We start from the raw sequence: 21,503 nt of genomic DNA, 5'->3' as shown, positions 1-21,503 counted from the left end.
TGCCACTGCCCCCAGTTTTGGCATTTTCACTTACTCCTATTGCCTTAAATTCCAAATACATGAAATGATTCTCAAATTTCTATATTCAACCCAGCCTCTTCTTCAAGGATTCAGAACCGTATAAGCAACTAATACTTGATGTTTCTCCTTGATTTTCTGTAGGTATCTCAAAATAGTCCTAAGTCAACTTCTGCTATCCCCTCCAACCTTGTATTAGCCACTCTTTCAATGGACCCCATTGGTATTAGTCTGTTTTCACACTGCTGGGAAAGATATACCCAAGACTGGGTAATTTATAAAGGAAAGAGGTTTAATGGACTCACAGTTCCATATGGCTGGGGAGGCCTCACAATCATGGCAGAAGAAAAAGGAAGAGCAAAGGAATGTGTTACATGGGGGCCAGCAAAGAGAGATTGAGACTTATTCACTATCATAAGAGTTTGAGACTTATTTTCTATCATGAGAACAACACGGGAAAGACCCATCCTCATGATTAATTTCCTCCCACCAGGCCCCCTCCCCATGACTCATGGGAATTGTAGGAGCTACAATTCAAGATGAGATTTGGGTGAGGACACAGAGCCAAACCGTGTCACCTTCTTAGCATTTAGGTTATGTCATATATAACCTATTGTCCAGGCCAGTGTCCTCAGAGTCCACCTTCACTCAAGAGATTCCATAGCTAGTCTGTGGACTCCATCTCCAGAATATAGCTTATTTCTCGCAACAATTGCTAAAAGTCAAGTTTAAGTTATCAGCATCCTTTACCTGGGCAGCTATAATGACATCATAATTGATCTCTCACTTCCATCTCTAACCCTTTCTATACTTGAGGATGTATGCTTTCTTAAAAAACTTTTTTTTAGAGATGGTGTCTCACCATGTTGCCTAGGCTGGAGTGCAGTGGCTATTCACAGGCACAATCATAGTGCACTCCAGCTTCAAACTCCTGGGCTGAAGTGGTCCTCTTGCCTTTGCCTCCTGAGTAACTAGGACTACAGGTGCTTGTCATCATGCCAATCAGGGAATATATGCTTTTAAATGTACCTCTGATCATGCCTAATTGCACTCAGAATAAAATCTTCGCATACCATAGGTTCTATATACTCTGGTAATTCCTACCTTTTTGTCCTCATGTTAAGACATTCTCATCCTCTGTCACTCTAATCTTCTTTCCTTTGTCCATCCATATATAAAAGACATTTATATATGTGTTCCAAATCCTGAAATGCATTTCAACTAGCCCACTCCTATTCATCATTTAAGCTGCAAGTAAAAATTCACATGCATAGGGAAGACTTCTCTGAGCCTCCTCACGATCTAAATTAAAACTCCGATTAAATTTTCCGGTTGTACCCTTCACATCTCCTCCATAGCATGCACTACTGTTTGCCACCATGTGTTAGCACAAATGTTCATTTATGTCTCTCTTCCCTTGCCCCTGTGTTCTATATGGGCAGAAATTGCACTGTGTTCATCACTGTATCTTCACTGCCAGTACAGAACACCAGAGAGGTGTTCCATAGGAATTTGCTGAGCCAACGAATGTACCAAGGTTGATTTTCCCACAGATTCTTTTCTTAAAATATATTTAACACTATAAGTGGGATATCTGAGATCTAGCTGCTTTCTAAGGACTTACGAAAATGTTGAAGTCCTGGAAGAAAAGTTATTGATTCAAAAGTATTATAATAAGAATAGTAATTACTAATTATAGTACTATACTAACAAGAAGAATAGTAATTAATACTATTCCTATTATATATGTAATTGAGAAATGTGCTCAATTACCTTTCTACAAAACACGATGTGTGTTACTTGGCTACAGTTTCATTCACCTCTTACATCATTACATACAAATTATACAGTCATGTGTCACTTAATGATGGAAACGTGCTAAGAAATGTGTCACTAGGTGATTTCATCATTGCACAAACATCACACAGTGTACTTATACAAACTTAGATGGTATAGTATACACCTAGGCTATATGGTACAGCCTATTGTTCCTAGGCTACAAACCTGTACATCAAGTTACTGTGTTGAATACTGTAGGCAATTGTAACACAAAGGTAAGTACTTGTATATCTAAACATATCAAAACAAAGAAAAGGTACATTAAAAATACAATATAAAAGATTTTAAAATGGTACTCCTATATGGTGCACTTACCATAAATGGAGCTTGCAGGGCTGAAAGTTGCTCTGGGTGAGCCAGTGAGTGACTGGTGAGTGAATGTGAAGGTCTAGGATGTTACTGTACACCACTGCAAACTTTATAAACACTGTATACTTATGCTGCACTAAATTTATTTTTAAATTTTTTTCTTTCTTCTGTAATAAATTAACCTTAGCTTACTATAACTTTCTATAAACTTTAAGCTGTTATAAACTTTAAATTTTTAAAACTCTTTTCAAATAATTCTTAGCTTAAAACACAGGCACATTGTACAGCTGTACAAAAATATTTTGGTTTTTTAGACTTTTATTCTATAAGCTTTTTTATATTAATTTTTTTTACCTTTTAAACTTTTCTGTTAAAAACTAAGACAAACACAACATTAAGCTAGGCCCACACAGGGTCAAGATTATCAGAATTACTGTCTTCCACCTCTGCATCTTGACCCACTGGAAGGTCTTCAGGGGCAACAATACACAAGAAGCTATCATGTCCCATAATATCAATGCCTTCTTCTGGAATAACTCTGAAGGACCTGAGATCCTCTGTAATCCAGCATCTTTATCAGCAACACCTCTTCCTCATGTCTACAGACAGCTGCACCATAGGCAGAAAGCTACCCTAGTCTTTGGCTGTCACTGTGTGTAAATTTGTCCCAAGAGTTTGCAACATGCAAATCCTATAGAGAAGCAATCTGAGATAGCCCTGCCTTCAGCATGCTTGACAAAATAAATGTCATATGAATAAGATTAACATAGGTCTGCTAGACTGAGAAATTATGTTTTTGTTTGTTTGTTTTGTTTTTTGAGAGGGAATCTTTCTCTGTTGCCCAGGCTGGAGTGCAGTCTCATGATCTTGGCTCACTGCAACAACCACCTCCGGGTTTCAAGCGATTCTCCTGCCTCAGCCTCCTGAGTAGCTGGGATTACAGGCACCCACCATCCCGTCTGTCTAAGTTTTGATTTTATTAGAGAGAAGGTTTCACTCTGTAGGTCAAGCTGGTCTCGAACTCCTGACCTCAAATGATTAGCCCACCTCAGCCTCCCAAAGTGCTGGGATTACAGGTGTGCGCCACTGCAACTGACCAATAAATTATGTTTTAATCATATTTTTAAATGAATACCACTCCTAAAATCATTTTATTAATACATCCTTTTACTGACTGTAACTTCAGCATTTCATGCAAAGATACAAAATAATACTAAATTACTAGAATCAACTTTTTCAGAATTTTTTGAAAGATTAAAACATTACAAATAGAATTATTATTTTATACAATGCCCACAAATATTTTTGCTACCTTGGAGTACACTAGATATAAAGAAGAAAAGGAAATGCAAATTTAATATTCACTTTAAAAAACCTTCCATAAACCATTGAAAATACTTGCCACTTCAAAATATATATTTTCAGTGTAATATAAGCTTTGATATTATCTTCACAATTATTTACATAGAAAAATAATACACATGCATAATTATGATTTGCATTGTTTTCTGCTGGCCTAGCAAAAACGTACCAAAAGTTAATTCTCTAAAATCAAACCTACCTATAATCTTATTAAACATGCACAATGAGTGGGTCGTTAGGGTGACATCATTCATAGCTTTCTAAGCTCCAAAATAACTTTTTAATGATGACTTTTGTAGCTTGTAATAACCATATAAACTCAAGTGATGGTTCACGATCTATTTACTGCCATCATTACTCTTCATTCAGTTATTTTACTGCCCCCACAGGCTTATATAAACTTGCTCTGTGCCCATCTCTACCACCCACCAGCAAGCAGAGTTGAGCTGGTCAGCCAGCCAAGCAAAAACGGATGAGGCTTCTCTGTTGTCACACCAAAATGTCAGTGTTGCCGCCTGCCTCCTGCTTATGGATCAATCATCAACCCAGAAAACCTGCATGTCCAGCATCCGTTGGATCTCAACCCCTAAGTGACCCATATTCAGGGCCTGCCAAAGCCTGCCAATTAATGTTCCAATGGAGGAACACATTAACTACCCAATTCTCTGGGTTTCTCTATTCCCATGGCAAGTTAGGGTATCAAAATCCAATGTCCCTGAACTATACTAACCTACTTACTGAACCGCTATTTAATGTAATGAGAATTTGCCATTTCAATATATGGGCTAGATCGTTTCAAAACTGTAGTTGAATGTGTCTTCTACTATGTTTCTCAGAGACAAACTAACAAATTTCTCCTTGATGTAAGCATTGAGAAGTTTGTCCTTTTTAAGCAAATGAATGCACTTTTATGTTAGCCAAGGAGAGTTATATATTAATAACTTGTTATATTTGCTTTTTCTTTAGCAATTAGGAGTCAAAGAACTAAATTTACGATTTAATTCCCATGACTAGCTTACTGAGAGCTCCTGGCATAATTACGTCCCCCTTCTTTCTAAATCAATTTTTCCATCTTCTCCTCCCTACCACAGTAGTAAGATACAGTACAGGCTCATCAGTAATACTGATTCACTATAACCAAAGGGCACTAACCGAGAAGTGACTAAAAGGCCCCCCTAAAAGGACTTTGTGTTGAGCAAAGATGTTACCTTGAGAGAACAGAGGATAGATTCTCATCAGTAACTGGTTCACTGTGAAAGTGAGGATTCAAAGCTGGGTTCTTACCCTAGATTATCCTTATTGCCTCATTCCTTTGATCCCTCTCTTACCTCACTTTAGAGCATTGATCTAAATCAGGAGTTGATAAACTTCTATAAAGAGCCAGAAAATAAATATTTCAGGCTTTGCAAGTCTTAGGGTCTCTGTCACAGCTTCTCAACTTCGCCAAGGGTAGCATGGAAGCAACCATAGACAATATGTGAACAAATGAATATAACCATGTTCCAATAAAACTTTATTTGTAAAAACATGTTGTGGGTTGAACTGGGCCACAGGATGAATGTAGACCCCTCATCTAAATCATCTTTAATATTGATCTTTTAGTCTTTATTTTAATGTGTTGATTTGTTTATGTTCAGTACAGTAACTTACTTCAAAATATTTTATTTGGATAGAAGAGTACATTATAATAAAGAATGAAACAAAATTCAAGGACTCTATTTTATAAGTAACCTAGATATTATTTATTAAAGTCCTGATACTGAAAATCGGCAATGAGTCTCTGCTCTCCAGAAATTTGCACTCTGATGTGAGAGAAACAACACCCTTCCAAATAAGTGTAACAGAAGTGCTAAGCAAACGCTGCAAACAACGTCCTATGGGAGTTCACAAGAGAGGGGTCCTTCAGACCCCCCAGATAGGAAGATATTCTGGTAGAAATGACACTGGACCTAGGAAGGATTTCACTAGGTGGAGGTGAAGGGCAGGGACATTTCAAACTGAGAGTGGCGTGGTGAGGTGAAGTAGCCTGGGGTGTACGGAGAAATTCCTGTTTGGCTGTAATATAGGATAGGCATAGAAGAGAGTTTGAGAGGTCACAATGATAAGATTCATCAAGGAGGCAAGGTTAAGACGTTTGGGCTTTCTAGTAGGCAGTAGAGAACCATGGAAGGCTTTGGAACAGGGAAAGAATTGTATCTTAATCTTTATTGAGAATCATGAAAATTAATTTCCCAGAAGCAAATAGGAAAGAGTGAAAAGTGACCATATAACCTTTAGAAGAATGACGTTCAAGGTACTAGAAGCAGGGAGGGAGCGGTGCATGCATCTTCTTTGGGACATATACAAATCACGTGTAGGGTTTTTTCAAACTGCACAGCCTGATCCCAAAGATTTTTATATGGTTCCTATTGGAAATGCCCCTCCTACCCCATTCATTGCTGGTAATTGAGAACCATCCCCTTTGCAGGCCATTGTTACAGTATGCTATGTGCCTCAGGTGTGTTAGGGTAAAAAATAAATATTGAAAACCCTAAGAAGAAAGCTGTTGCAAAAACTCAGGCAAGAAGTAAAAAGGAGGTTAAATATGGTGATAAAGATGGGAATAAAAATGAGGGTTGAAGAGCCTTTGCTCAAACGGGACTTGCCTTATACTTCTTCTCTGAAGTATCTGGGAGCTAGTGCAGAATCAACAGAAATGGTAATGTCAGGAGGGGCACAGGCAGGGGAAAAGGGGAGTTCAGGGATACGCATGTAGAGTCTGAAGTGTTAAGAGTATTACGCAGATAAAAAGCAAACAGAAGGTTGAGCTAGTGAATCTGAAGCTTGAAGGATTTGGGGCTGGAGGTAGAGGTGTGGCCATTGTCTAAAGGGAGGTGATAGTCATAGCCATTGCTCTGCATCAAATTGCCAAGAGAGCATGCTCAGAGAGAAGCGAGTAGTTGAGGATCACACATATTCTGGTGACACAAGAAGGCAGAGTCAGGAAGGAGCAGTCAGAGAAGGAAGTAGGGAAAATGCACTGTCCCAGAAGCCAAGAGTCAGGCTAAATGTGGGCAACAGGAATAAGTTGGTCAAAAACCCAAGGACTGAGAAATAGGCCCTTGGACTGAGCAAAGGTGTCACTGTCCACCTCTGGGAGAGCAGCAGGGGGGTTATTAGCAGAACACAGGCTGCAAGGGATGGGGATGTGAGCTGGGTGAGGAATTGCAAGTAGCAACTGTAAATCCTCTTGAGAAATTTGGGAGTGGTTTGTTCCTGGGATACTATAAATAACAGGAATGCAGGAAGCAGGAAGTCGGAAGATGAAAGGGACATCTTAGTAATAGGAGAGCAGTTTTCAGTGAACAGAGTTTGGGATTAACTAGCCCCAAGGTTACAATCAGCCCATGGTATGACGTGCAGGCCTTGAGATGTTTGCCCCACAAAGAATGGAGGGTTCTGGTTTTTGACAGTGGGGCAGCTGAATAGTGGTCACTATTGCCATCATCAAAAGTAGTTAAGAGAGCCCCACGCAAGTTGGATGGTAGGGCACTACATAGAGTTTCTAAGCAAATGAGGCTTACATTGCAAAGAAGCTAAGAATCTCAGAGAGAAAACACAAACTTTGACGTGCACATGAAAAAACAGCCAGTTGAGAATACACTGAGCTAATTGAAATAATGACTACGAATTATGGGCAAATGATGGAGACCATTCATTCTGTGAGACAGAATGTGAAGACAAAGTTATAATTGGTACATGATTAAGCAGTGTTGTTGGGGGAGGCTCTCATCTCTTCAGGGAGCCCAGTGAGTGTCATAACCACCAGCCACCCACCAATTAACCACAAGGATTCACAGACCAGCTTATCTCAGGAACTGTGTCAGATTTCTGGGTGTCCCAAATATCCCTCCTGAATTCTCTTCCAGCTGATTCAGCCTCCTACTAATTTTCTCACCTGCAATCTCAAGATTTCGACCTTAAAATACTAACAAAAATATTTTACAAATGGTCTCCATCATTTGCCCATAATATGTAGCCATTATTTCAATTAGCTTAGTGTATTCTCAAATGTAGAAAAGTACCATCAACCACCACCCAAACACTTCTTCTAACTTTCTTTCTGTATGAGGTCTCTGTACTTTTACATCCCTGTACTTTTGTGATTTTCTGTGATCAGAGCCCAGCCTGACAGTACAATCAGAGTTAACATAAACACAAGGGAGGGGAATATTTCTAAAATATATTCATCCTCAGATGTCATTTGTTCAAAAGCCCCCAGTCCTTGTAGTACCTGAGAAAGGGAGTATTTGGGACCCTGGGAATCCTGTGCCCCAGATAGGAGAACAGTCATCACTTTTTCAGGGAGGAAGAAACGGCCACCATTTCTTACAGGATGTGAACAATATCTTGTGTTGTGATGACGGCAAAAGCCAAAAGTGCTTTTTCAGACTTTGTCACGGTATCTGCAAAGCTGAGCTGGGAGGAATTTAACAGCCCAGGCAATCTTGGCTGCTGGCCTGACTTTCCAGAGTTCACTTTTCTCCTGTTGAAAAGGCTTCTCTTAATTATTTTTGAATTGAGCCTCATAGAAAGGGAGTTTGCTGGATCTTCCCATCCCAGCAGGTTTACACCTGGGGGATGTTGTTGTGCTCCCTACCTCACACCTGGGGGATGCTATTTATGTGGGTTAAAGTCGGATTCATGGCAGGGCAGACCAGCTTGGGCGATGTGTTAAGATATTTCAAATAGCCATGTAACACATCATAGCCCTTCTGCCATAAGAGGAGACCTTTACAATTCTTGTGCTCCAAAACACTTCCTCTGGCACTGCCATCTCTATTCTGATCCAAACTATCCATTCTAGGCTAGGCCATTGAGAAACTTCCAACTCATGCTCCTAACAACATAGCTACAATCTCTCAGCACCTCCACCCATTTCAGCGAGATTCTGTCCTTCCTCTGAATAAAACCAGCACTAAACTCAACAGCTGATGACCTTGTCTTTACTGGATACCAGCCATATATCCTTGATGGTCCTACTGGGAGGGCCAGAGTCTTACATGTGGCCTGTCATGGGGTTCTTTATATTCTTTGGCAGGAGTGGATAAAGTAGTAATATAGTGACCACACAGCAACCACTGGGAGACTACCCAGCAAGTAGCTTAGGAGCACAGCTCATCCACAGAGAGCCTCTAACAGGCTCGTGATACACTTTCCCATCCCATGTGAAGTCATGAGAGAGACTGGGAGATGTTTTCAATTGCAGAATCATTAGCAAACGATCCATATACAGCCCTGGCTCTGGGCTTCTTCTGATCCTCCCTGAGCTGGTCTTGGTACTGAAATAAAGCAGAAGCTGAAGCCCAATCTACCACTCTAGTATCTCTGAAATCCATCATTTCAGGAGAAAATTTTAAGCTTCTGCAGAGCAAAAAATAGCATAATTTCAGAAAAAAGCAAACAACAGATTGTCATCCATATTTGCTGAAAATATTTTCCCCAAAGAGTTAATATTTATATTACATAAAACTCATATAAAATGATAAGAAAAAATGTCTAACTACTGCCACTTATCAGCAATTCAACTTTGGGTATGAAATTTAATTTCTTCAAAACTCAGTCTCCTCATCTATGAGACACAGGTAGGAGGACCCACCTGTCTGAGGTTCTGTGTAGACTGAGAAGATGCATTTAAAGTGCCAAGAGCAGGGTCTGAGCTCTCTTCTCTTCTTCGCCCCTCAAGTACTCCAACACCAAAATGGGGAAAGGCCAGAACAAACAGTGTTATGTCAGAGAGAATACAATTAGGAAACAAATATGAAGAAATATTCAACCTTTCTAGCTATCCAAGAAATGCAGATTGTAAGACGCTTTGCATCTATTATTTTACAGGACAAATTAAAAATAATGATACTGCCTCACCATTGTCAATAAGGTTTTCAGGAGGACTGTGCATCTATCCATTCACTAACAATGCCGGTACAAACCAGGACAACCTTTTCGAAAAGCCATTTGGCAACACTGTTAAAGACACACAATGTTCATATCTGAGAAATGTCTTCTAAGGAAACAGCCTGAAAGATGAGCAAAACTAGACTCAAGATTTATTGTTGCTACAAGATTCATTACAGTGGAAAGATCTGGAAACAATTTACTGTCCAATATCAGGTAAACAAGTAATTACGTAAGGGAAAAGGAGAAGATGTAAAATTGTACCTGTGTTAAAGTTGCATCATACATGTGCATGTAAACAAAGAGTAGATAAGAACATGAGATTTTTTTTTTTAATTATTATTATACTTTAAGTTCTGGGGTTCATATGCAGATCGTGCAGGTTTGTTACATAGGCATACACATGCCATGGTGGTTTGCTGCATCCATCACCCCATCATCTACATTAGGTATTTCTCCTAATGCTATGCCTCCTCAATCCCCCCACCCGCTGCTATCCCTCCCCTAGCCTCCTACCCCATGAATGACCCCAGGATATGGTGTTCCCCTCCCTGTGTCCATGTAGTCTCAATGTTCAACACCCATTTATAAGTGAGAACATGTAGTGTTTGGTTTTCTGTTCTTATGTCAGTTTGCTGAGAATGATGGTTTCCAGCTTCACCTGTGTCCCTGCAAAGGACATGAACTCATCCTTTTTTATGGCTGCATAATATTCAGATTTTAAAGGACTGTTAGAATCTGAGAAATGATTGTATTGGAGTAATTTTTGCTTGACTTTGATTTCTCATATTGTTGCTGTAATATTGTTTGTACAATAAGTAATTCTTCTTAAAAGTAACAATCCTATTTCCACAGCTTTCATTTTAACTAGGATTCTTCAACCCTTGACTAGATCAGGTGCTAACTTCCTGATGGATCTCCTCTCATTGTGTTTCTCCTCCTACAGTTAACAGGGGCTTCCTCATTTGTCCCAGGCACTGTGCCTTTAATTAATATTTGTAAGGCACTTTAAATACATTCCAGGTATGGTAAATACATTTTTGTCATATGTAATTCTCAGAGCCACCATGAGGAAGGTATGACAATGATCTAGCAGAACAATCCATACCAATGCATTGAGCTGGCTGTCCTTCCAGGGCACAGCACAGGAAGCAGACTCCCCAATTATCCACAGCCAGCTGAAACCATACATATTAGCGCTTTTTCTGTGGGCTTCTAGAGAAGCAGAGAATCACACCATGTATCCAAGCAGATATTAACTCTGCAATGTCAATATCCAAAGAATATTTAGCCCCACAGTAAGCAGATGAGGAAATGACGCTTAACTCCCTTGCCTGAAGTTTGGTTGTCATTTGTGCTCTAGAATCTGAAGTACAACCTACATTTATCCAACTTCGATTTCAATATAAATGTTAGCTTTTAACCAGAAGTGACAATGAAGTGTTTATCTTATCATTTCTATAAAGACAAGATTTCTATAAGGCCCACTTCAGGGAGTTAAAGGCAGGATAGTTGTTATAGATGATTCTTCTTCATTGAATCCCTTTAACTTCACAATCTACAAAGTCCAACCAAAAGGAAAATGACAGATAATTTTCAACACACTACTGAGTATAGAGCAGGTATTTAATGAATATTCACTGACAGAATTAATGACCTGCTCAAAACCCAGGCAAGATTGTAAAGTCAGTTTTTAAAGCTCCCAGGCTCCTGGCTTCACTTTCTTTGCCCATTTTTTCTATCATTTCTACTACACCACCTCAACACTTATTATGATCCCACATGCCCTGTTTTCCACGCATAAGAATCTACTTTTTTAAAAAAGGCTATATTAAACACCCAACTATTCATATGTAAATTTGAGGTCATTATCACTTGTGCTGGAAAGTCTCACGTCAAAGAAACAACTTCCTAATTGTGAAACGTTACATTTCTAGGTATTGGCCACTAGAGAAAAAAACAACTAGAGAGAGCCAGCTGTCAGTGAATTCTTTAAATGATAGTTGAAAAAAGTATATTAGTTCCTTAACAAAATGCATACAACAGGCTTATTTATTATCACATGCATACCTTAAGTCACTCTCTCCAAACCATAAATACATACAGTATCCAACTATACTTGGGTATCTTAAATATGCCTTTTTATGGGCTCTACTTTTTTATTCTTGTGTGTATGTTCATTCTCTCTCTCTTTTTGTTTTTTCTTATTTTATTATTTTACAGGCAAGGTCTCACTCTGCCACCCAGGCTGGAGTACAGTGGTGCAATCTCCACTCACTGCAACCTTAATCTCCCAGTTTCGAGGGATCCTCCCACCTCAGCCTTCCAAGTAGCTGGGGCTACAGACACGCACCACCACACCTAGCTACTTTGTGAAATATTTTGTAGAAATAGGGTCTTGCTATGTTGCTCAGGCTGGTCTCGAGCTCCTGGGCTCAAGTGATTCATCTGCCTTGGCCTCCTGAAGTGCTGAGATTACAGGCATGAGCCACTGTGCCTAGCCTGTATGTTCATTCTTAAATTTAAAGAAATTGACACACCAGGAAGCTTTTCTATTATTAAGTACAGATAAATAAAACTAATAGATAAAAAAAAAGTGCCCTGAAATTAGAATTTCTTTAAACCCCTTAAATTTAAAGTAATTAGTACACTAGGAAGCCTTTCTATTGTAGGTTACAGATAAATAAAACTGCCAAGTTTAAACTGCCCTGATTACATAATATCTATGAAGGATAATTACATCTATGCAAAACAGGTTAATGCAACAGCTAAAAACAGCATTAAGATAAAAAAAAGGACATTTGCCAAAGTCCTGAAGGTCACCAGATTGATTAAACTTGACATCTGTCTAACTTAATAGGGCTGATCTAAGGAATTGGGCTCCGCTCTTCTTAGCCATTGTTGCTTCAGTTGAACCTTGTTAACAGCTTTATTAGTGTCAGACTAGATAAGAGGGATCAGCCTTTCCACCTTCATCCATAGGGTTTCCTGGTATGTAGATTCAGAGAATGAAAAAGACCAACCACTTTCAGAATTTGGTCTCTCTGAAAAAAAATAGATATATATTATTGAAACCATTCTTGAACATTAATTGGAAATATTCATTTTTATTTGACCAGGAGGTTAGCCAACTACAAGGAACCAAATATATTTTCTTATTAGAGTTTTACCTGGCTGGGATGACATTCACATTTCTTGCAGAGGATGGACTAGTCAGGGACTCCAATTGTGTTTCAGTTATCTTGAGAGGACAGTCCGCTTAACAGGCTGGGCAGTAATTGATGATCATGTTACACTGGCAGAACAATCCATATCAATGGATTGAGCTAGCTGTCTTCCCAGGGGGGCAGCACACGAAGCAGACACCCTAATTATCCACAGCCAGCTGAAACCATACATGCTGGGGCTTTTTCTGTGGGCTTCTTGGCCATGAGAGATGCAAAGAAGCACACAATGTGTCTAAGCAGATATTAACTCTGCAATGTCAATATCCTAAGAACATTTAGCCCCACAGTAAGCAAAGTGTTAATCTAGTAGCCCTAGAATCCACACTGAGAAACCCTCTCTCAGCTTCCCCAGACCCTTGACTTTGGAAGTGAATCCTGGAATAATGAGTCACAACTAGGATCAACTTAAATACTGAAATCGAAAAATCATTGCCAGAAATCCTCTCCACATCAAATTTATTATCATATACTGTCAGTATTCTCTCTTCTTTCTCTGTCTCTCTCAATCTTTTTCTCTATTAATATTTTCATCTCTCTTTAGGAATCAAAGACTTTGAACTATTATACATGTAAATGATATAGAAGTCAGGTTAATAGATGTGTTCATCTTGAAAGATAAAAGAAGAACCCACTCTTCTCACATAAAATCACAGTTACATTCAGATATTTTCATCCAATGAACCTGAAGGAGGCTAAATCTTACAGGGTACATTTCTCAAATCCTCAAGACCAGGAAAATCTAACAAGTAATTTGAATTTCCTTGCATGGGAACAAACACTTCTTGAGAGCCTGCTCAGGGTCCGTCGAGTCTGATCCCTGTTTTTTCCTCCAGCCTCATTGCTCCCTTCACCTCCCCAGGCTTGGATTCCGGGCTCTGCTGTGCCTGCTGAATACCCCAGGTCAAACCTGCTTAGAGACAGGCACAGGGTGGTGAGAGCATAAGCACTAATGCTCAAGCAGCCTTACTCTTCTTTGGCTGGCTACTGCCCACCCATCCTTCAAAAGCCCTTCTTCCAGAAAGCTGGCGCTAACCTCCTGTGCATTTCACCTTGCCCTGTGCATACCCTATGATAGCACTGTCATGTTCATGGTAGTAATAAGGCTAAATTTTTTGTCCACCCACCAGATTATGTCTGAAAAATATTTCTATTAAAATCACTAAGCCCCATACCTGGCTTATGCTAAGAATACAATATCTGTTAAATGAATGAATAGATGGATGGATGGATGGACAAATGAATGAATAAATAAACCCTAACTGTTTTGTCTATAACATTTTCCCCTTATTCCTTTATCCAGTTATTAAAACTCTTCTTATCTCATTCACAGCAGGTAATGAATATACAGAAAGAAAAACAAAATCATTAAAACAATGTAAGGATAAATAGAGTTTTAAAATTTGATTGTGCTGATGGCTGCACAGGTCTGTGAATTTACTAAAAATTACTGAATTATACTAGTGAATTTTATAGTATGTACATTATACCTCATTACAGCTGTTGTAAAACTGAATAGAATTTAGAATGTTTATATGATAGACTGGTCCAAAATGAGAGCATTTAAGAAGTGAAAAATGGTTTAGAAATTGGTGTGATAGGTGAGAGAAATGGCGATGAAAATTGCTCATTGAATTTTTGTTGTTATTGTTAGTGAAATTGTTTTTCACCTGGACTTGGACAATACACTGCTAGGAACTTTGCAGTAAATGTATTTAAAGAGAGGATGAGAGTTCATGTAATGAAACTGTCATATTTCCACATTGGTAGGTGAGACTCACCTAATTTCAGAGTTTGATTCATGGTTTGAAAAAAACAACAAATTTATTTTTTAATCCCACTTTTATTGAATTAATTAAGTTCAAATTAAGTAATTCAACTCTAAAAAACCATCGACAGTAAAGTCAAAACAGTAAGTTTTTGCAATGAAACTTTATTGACTTAATTTTTGTAGTTGGCTATTTCTAAGCCAATTAAAGTGTTACCTGTTTTTAATCAGCTTTACTGTCTCTTAATTTTCCTTAAAATTTTCTTTGGGGTTTGCCAGATTTTGTCTGCTTGGTTGGAAAGGAAGTGATTTCTCTACATAGACCCTAATGTCTAAATTATGAAAAAGTAGTTCTGTTTTTAAGCTTTTAACTTCTTTAAATTGAGAAAGGGTGCATTTTAAATAGACTCTCTTTTATAAATAATAATCAACACTTTCATCTGTCAAAGTCATGTTGAAAATTTCTTTCCAACCTAATTTTTAATGACATCTCCACCTTTCCAATAGAGTTTATTATTAAGAAGGTAAATCCCACCACAACAATAACTTCAGACCTCTCTTCTTTGTAGAGCCAGCCTGAGGTATAAATTCAACATGCAAATCATTCTTTTCATTACCTGCCTATTAAAACATGGAATAAAAGTTAAAGACAATGAATTCCTGTTGGAAACATCAAAGTTAAATATACTCCTTGACAGACATTGAATAAAATCAGATATGAAGAAAACGGAAGGCTAAGTTGTTATAAACATCAGTTGGCATGCCTTACAATCCATGGTGGTCTAAAATCGCCGCTTTATATTTCAAAGGATCTGAATAAAGACAGTTTCACAGTTGCTCCCAAGTCTTCACATCTGAAAGAATCCTTTTACAGATCCAAAATGGACCCATTTGATATGTACTACAGGGCCGTCATGGTCTTGCAAGAAATCAGCGATTTACATTTGTAACCATATTTCCAAATGTGAACATCTTTTTTATGAGATGGGGGGATGTGAGGGGCACATAGAGCATTCACAGCTGTCTTTGTCAAGCAGTTGCTTTTTATTTGTATCTATTACTGAATTCAATGCTTTCAGCCATTTCCATACTTATTAGTTTTTTTGTGTGTGTTATTGTTGTTCTGATTAAAAGCACACATTACATTCTTTCTAAATTATGTGTCACTTTGTTGTGATTGTTATTTCTAGCAATTTAATAGTTTGTGAACAGGAAAGCTTTGAAATGACTGTCCTCTGTCCTTTGACATAAACCAATTACCAGTATTTAAACTTATCTGACAAAAACTGCAGTGACAGATCTGAGAACAAAGTGGTTTTAAGTCATTATTTTTGAATCTTTAACCTTTCCTGTTTTCTATAACTAGATGTTGTAAAGCACAGTATGTGATAATGAAAATAGTATCAGCTTTTCTTATTTCCTTAATAAAATGTGTGTCTTCCAGACTTTCCTATTTGCTTTAGTGACGAGCAATAGCTTAAATTCATTTGCATGAACTACCTCTGATGGCTGCAATAGCCTTAGAGCCACACATACAAAAATGTCAGAACCAAGATTGAGTCCTAAAAACAGAATTTTATTCTTGAAGAAATGTATGCAATTGTGTTTCAAGTTTTCTTTGAAGGAAAGGAATTTAAAGCAGAAATACTTTTTCTTAACTTAAAACTCTCCAGGAGGTATCAAACCAGGTTAAGAAGTGAAACTCACAGGTTTCCCTGCAGAGCGTTAGAGAGTTTTGTTAGCTGTGGACAATTATTATTCATTATACATCTATAGAAGCATTCTTAAGGCTCTACTTGGTACCAAAAGAATACGCAGAAAATGTAGTATGTGCTCCCAAGGCACTCCTTCAGTGAAGCAGCTACCAGGCAATTTGACACAGTGACAAAAGTAGACTAATTCTTTTCTCAATCATATATTGCCCCAAAGTTGACATCACTTTCCAAGCCATGAAACTGTTGAAAGACTAAAAGATATACCTGGCTAACAGGATATGAAGTAAAATAATGAAAAGCACTTTTCTTTGGTTATTCTCAAACAGGCCATAAATATTTACATCCCATTATAAAACACCTTAACAGCTCGGTGAGATTGAATGCAATAGCACCTACTGCAATATAACTCCAAACACTTTACAGCTCCAATGGACTTTATAACTACACCTTAGTTTGTCATGCAGGAAAATCTGTGAGTTGACTGGTAAATGTTCTTTGTTTAAAAAACATGCAAAAGATATGTGCACTATATGGACAGTACTTACTAAAATGCTATCTGTATTTTATGTGTATTTTCACCCAAAAGACCATGTGAGCCCTCAAGGAATAAGACAAAGTCATTACATTTTGCTCCCTGAATGTGATTGTGCCAGTTATCCACATATCTTCTAAAAAGGAAAATGCATATGCTTAATGCAAAGCACTATATGTCCCATGAACCTCAAATTTAAATACTGCTTTGAAGTTCACCAAGCGTTTTCTCACTATTTTCTTACTTGAACATCAAAACAATCCTCTGACATAAGTAAGAAGAGAAAGGAAGAATCTGGTGCAAGAGGGAGAGAATGGATATTTATTGAGCACCTACTGTGTACCAAATTCCATGGAAATGTGGCATTTATTCATTGGTGGCATTCTAACAACCATATGAGATACATGTTTTCATCTTGCAGATGAGGCTCTGAAAGATTAATTATCTCAGCCAGTGTTATATAGGTAATGACAGCAGAGCCGGGGTTGAATCCCAAATCCTATTCCAAAAAGAAAGTATTCTTCCTTCTGTTCAAGTAGCCACCAATGTTGACTCTTGAACAACTCTGAGATTATAATATTCCAAAATTTTGCTGTTTTGTGTCCTTTCTTTTATGAAGTATCAAAGTTTTTGAAGTATCCTTTAGTGATTGCTCTTTGAAATATTCTTTCTTTGGCAAAATAAAATACTGGGGAGCCCATATTAGTCTCCCATCTTTCCTTTTTATTCTGCAGGACAATAAAGCACAGAACTCTGCAAACAAGCATATTCTGCTTTTCTCCATACAATAATGTAATTCAGTCTTACTAAGTATGATCGCAGAACACAGTCCTCTACATGTCTAGACAAATGGGATGGGGAAGAGAGAGTCAAAATCTCTTTGTTTCATAAACAATATATGAATGATTCGCAAGCAGATAAGCAAAGATAAATTATCTTTCAACCTGTTGACTACTACCCCAGTTGCTTACTACCTACTAATACACATGAGAGGAGGACAGAGGATACTGTATCAAGGAGTTATCCAAATGCTTTTCTTCATCTTTTGTCTGCTGGCCCAATGGCTTTCAACTACATAATTCAGACCCCAAGAGTTCTGTGGCAGCCCCTGAGGAGTCATTAGGTAATGGTAAGAGGCAAAGGGAGAGTGCGGCTCAAAAGTGTCAGCAATATTTTAGCTACTTCACATATGCAGATTTCATTTTACAATTTCTTTTAAGGAAGATATTTGCAATATATGGGCACATATGTACATATATGAAGAAAGAAAGACAGAAAGAGAGAGAGACACCGAAAACCACCAGCCGTAGCTTAATGCTTATTAGTTCCCACAAGCCAAAAAAAGTCTACAAACCTAGTAATAATGTTTAGCAAATGATTTGTAATATTACAAAATTATAAACAGTCAATTTTAGCACAATGAATTCACTTTTAAAAAGGTGATTTGTGATTGAATGTTTCGTTAACCTGCTTTAGAGAAAATATATGATTTACACCTCAGGGTGCTCAGAATAACTGGCCAGAAATTACATAGGTTTTTATAATAACAAAAAGAATAAAGAAATTAATTTATACAGACAAACCTTGTTTTATTGTGTTTCTCTTTCCTGTACTTCACAGATACTACATTTTTTGCAAATTGATTTGTGGCAACCCTGCCCGAGCAAGTCTATCGGTGCCACTTTTCCCACAGCATGTGCTCACTGCATGTGCCTGTGTCACATTCTGATAATTCTTACAATATTTCAAACTTATTTATTATTATTATATCTGTTATGGCTATCTGTGATCAGTGATCCTGGATGTTACTATTGCAATTGTTTTGGAGCACCACAAACTGAGCCAACATAAGAAGGCAAACTTAATCAATCGATGTGTGTGTTCTGACTTCTCCATGGGACTGATGATTTTCTTTCATCTCTCTCCCTCTCCTAAGGCCTCCCTATTACCAGAGACAAAATAATATTAAAATTAGGTCAATTAATAACACTACAATTACCTCCAAGTGTTCACGTGAAAAAGAGTCACGTCTCTCACTTTTCATCAAAAACTAGAAATGATTTTTTATTTTTGAGGAGGGCATATCAAAAGCTGAGACACGCCAAAAGCTAGGTTTCTTGTATCAGTTAGCCAAATTGGAATGCAAAGGAAAAGTTCTCGAAGGAAATTAAAAGTGCTGCTCCAGTGAACACATGAATGATAAGAAGGCAACACAGTTTTGCTGCTGATATGGAGAAAGTCTAAGTGGTCTAGATAGAAGATCAAACCAGCCACAACATTCTCTTAAGCCAAAGCCTATTTTAGAGCAAAGCCCTAACTCTGTTGAATTCTATGAAGGCTAAGAGAGGAAGCTGCAGAAGAAAAGTCTGAAGCTAGCAGAGGCTGGTTCATGAGTTTGAAGGAAAAAAGCCATCTCCATAACATAAAAGTAAGGAGTGAAGCTGAAAAGTACTGATGGAGAAGCTGCAGCAAGTTATTCAGAAGATTTAGCTAAGATCATTGATGAGCATGGCTACAACAGATTTCCAATGTAGATGAAACAGTTTTAAATTAGAAGAAGGTGCCATGTAAGGCTTTCATAGTTAGAGAGGATAAGTCAATGTCTGGCTTCAAAGCTTTAAAGGACAGGTGGTCTGTCATATTTGAGTCAAATGCAGCTGGTGACTTTACGCTGAAGCCAATGATCTTTTACAATTCCAAAAGATCATTGGCTTCAACTTAAAGTCATCAGCTGCATTTAGGGCTCTCACGAATTATGCTAAATCTACTCAGCCCGTACTCTACAAATGGAACAAAAAAAGCCTGCATGACAACACATCTGTTTAGAGCATGGTTTATTGATTATTTTAAGCTCACTGTTCAGACTGTTCAGACCTACTGCTGAGGGAAAAAAAGATACATTTCAAAATATTACCAATTATTGAAAATGTAAGTAGGAACTCAAGAGCTGTCATGGAGATGTACAAGGAGATTAATGTTGTTTTCATGCCTGCTGACACAACTACTATTCTGCAGCTCAGGGATCAAGGAATAATTTTGACATTCAAGTTTTATTAATTAAGAAATACATTTCATAAGGCTCTAGCTGCCCAAGATAGTGATTCCTCTGGTGGATCTGGGCAAAATAAATGGTAAACCTCCTGGAAAGGATTCACCATTCTAGATGCCATTAAGGACATTTGTGATTCATGGGAGGGGGTCAAATATCAACATTAACAGGAGTTTGGAAGAAGTTAATTCCAACCTTCATAGATGACTTTGAGGGGTTCAAGGCTTCAACAAAGTAACTGCAGATGTGGTACAATGAGCAAGAGAAGTGGAGCCTAAAGATGTGACTGGATTGCTGCAATGTTATGATAAAACATTAACTGATGAGGTTTTGTCTCTTATAGATGAGCATATGTCTCTTATGGTTTCTTGGGATAGATCTACTCCTGGAGATGTTGTGAACATTGCTGAAATGACAACAAAGGATTTAGAACACTCCCCAGACTTAGTCGATAAAGCAGCAGCAGGCTTTGAGAGGATTAACTCCAATTCTGCAAAAAGGTCTACTGTGGGTAAAATGCTATGAAACAGTACTGTATGCTACATTCCTTTCTGTGAAATCACAAAAGGAATGTATTAGAGTCAATCAATACAGCAAACTTTATTGTTGTCTTTTTTAAAAAAACTGTGGAATGCTTCATGAATTTGCATGACATTCTTGTGCAGGGACCATGCTAATCTTCCCTGTATTGTTCCAATTTTAGTATATGTGCTACCAAAGCAAGCACTGTGTTGTCTTATTTTAAGAAATTGCTACAGCAAGGCTGGGCGTGGTGGCTCACACCTATAATCCCAGCACTTTCGGAGGCTGAGGTGGGCAGATCACTTGAGGTCAGGAGTTCAAGACCAGCCTGGCCAACATGGTGAAACCCTGTCTCTACCAAAAATACAAAACTTAGCTGGGCATGGTGGTGTGTGCCTCCCAGCTACTCGGGAGGCTGAGGCAGGAGAATCACTTGAACCTGGGAGGTGGAGGTTGCAGTGAGCCAAGATCGCACCACCGCACTCTAGCCTGGGCTACAGAGCAAGAGCCTGTTGAGAGAGAGAGAAAAGAAATGAAAAGAAAAGTTGCCACAGCCACCCCAACCTTCAGCAACCACTGCCCTGATCAGTCAGCAGCCAGTAACATTGAAGCAAGACCCTCCACCAGGAAGAGATCATGACTCACTAAAGGCTCAGGGGATCATTGGCCTTTTTTAAACTATAAAGTACTTTTTAATCAATGTATGTATGTTGATTTTTAGACAAAATGGCATTGTACACGTAATAGACTATTGTATAGTATAAACATAACTTTTATATGCACTGGGAAAGAAATAAATTTGTATGATTTGCTTTATTGCGATATTTGCTTTATTGCAGTGGTCTGAAATCAAACTTGCCACATTTCTGAGGTATATCTGTACTTTAAATAAAGAGGTTAGTTTGAAAGACCAAACTGACTCAAAGCATGGGAACTATATTGAAAGAAAGGTCATTACAAAGTTGTCAGATTTTTCCCCCATTAGACTTTTTGCCTTCTCAGCACTCTAATTTCTACAACCTCTCTTGATCCTCACCAAACTCCAAGTTACATAGAGCATGTAGTGCTGTTAGATGGAAAAATCGGCATCCAGAGAGCCTTCTGACTAGGTCTTCGAACATGTGGCAGAGCCAGGAATCCTGGACCTGTGCTCCATCCACTAATACTTGTCTAAGGGCTGATAGAAATTACCACCCTTGAAGAAATAAGTAAGTATCTAACAGTGCCACTC

General features: G+C 38.2%; 1 non-coding gene across 1 annotated transcript; it reads right to left on the bottom strand.

Annotated features, from left to right (window-relative positions):
* Positions 1-20,370: 20,370 nt before the first annotated feature.
* Positions 20,371-20,477, bottom strand: LOC135277051 (U6 spliceosomal RNA). The gene has a single exon (XR_010344662.1). It is a non-coding gene; the product is annotated as a U6 spliceosomal RNA (small nuclear RNA).
* Between the last annotated feature and the right edge of the window lie 1,026 nt (positions 20,478-21,503).

The sequence above is a fragment of the Aotus nancymaae genome, unplaced genomic scaffold (assembly GCF_030222135.1).
Source record: "Aotus nancymaae isolate 86718 unplaced genomic scaffold, 86718_ANA_hifiasm-v0.15.2.pri h1tg000029l, whole genome shotgun sequence".
In the NCBI taxonomy this organism is placed as follows: Eukaryota; Metazoa; Chordata; class Mammalia; order Primates; family Aotidae; genus Aotus; species Aotus nancymaae.
The sequence above is the reverse complement of the archived record's forward strand: the minus strand, read 5'-3'. Positions and strand labels throughout refer to the sequence as shown.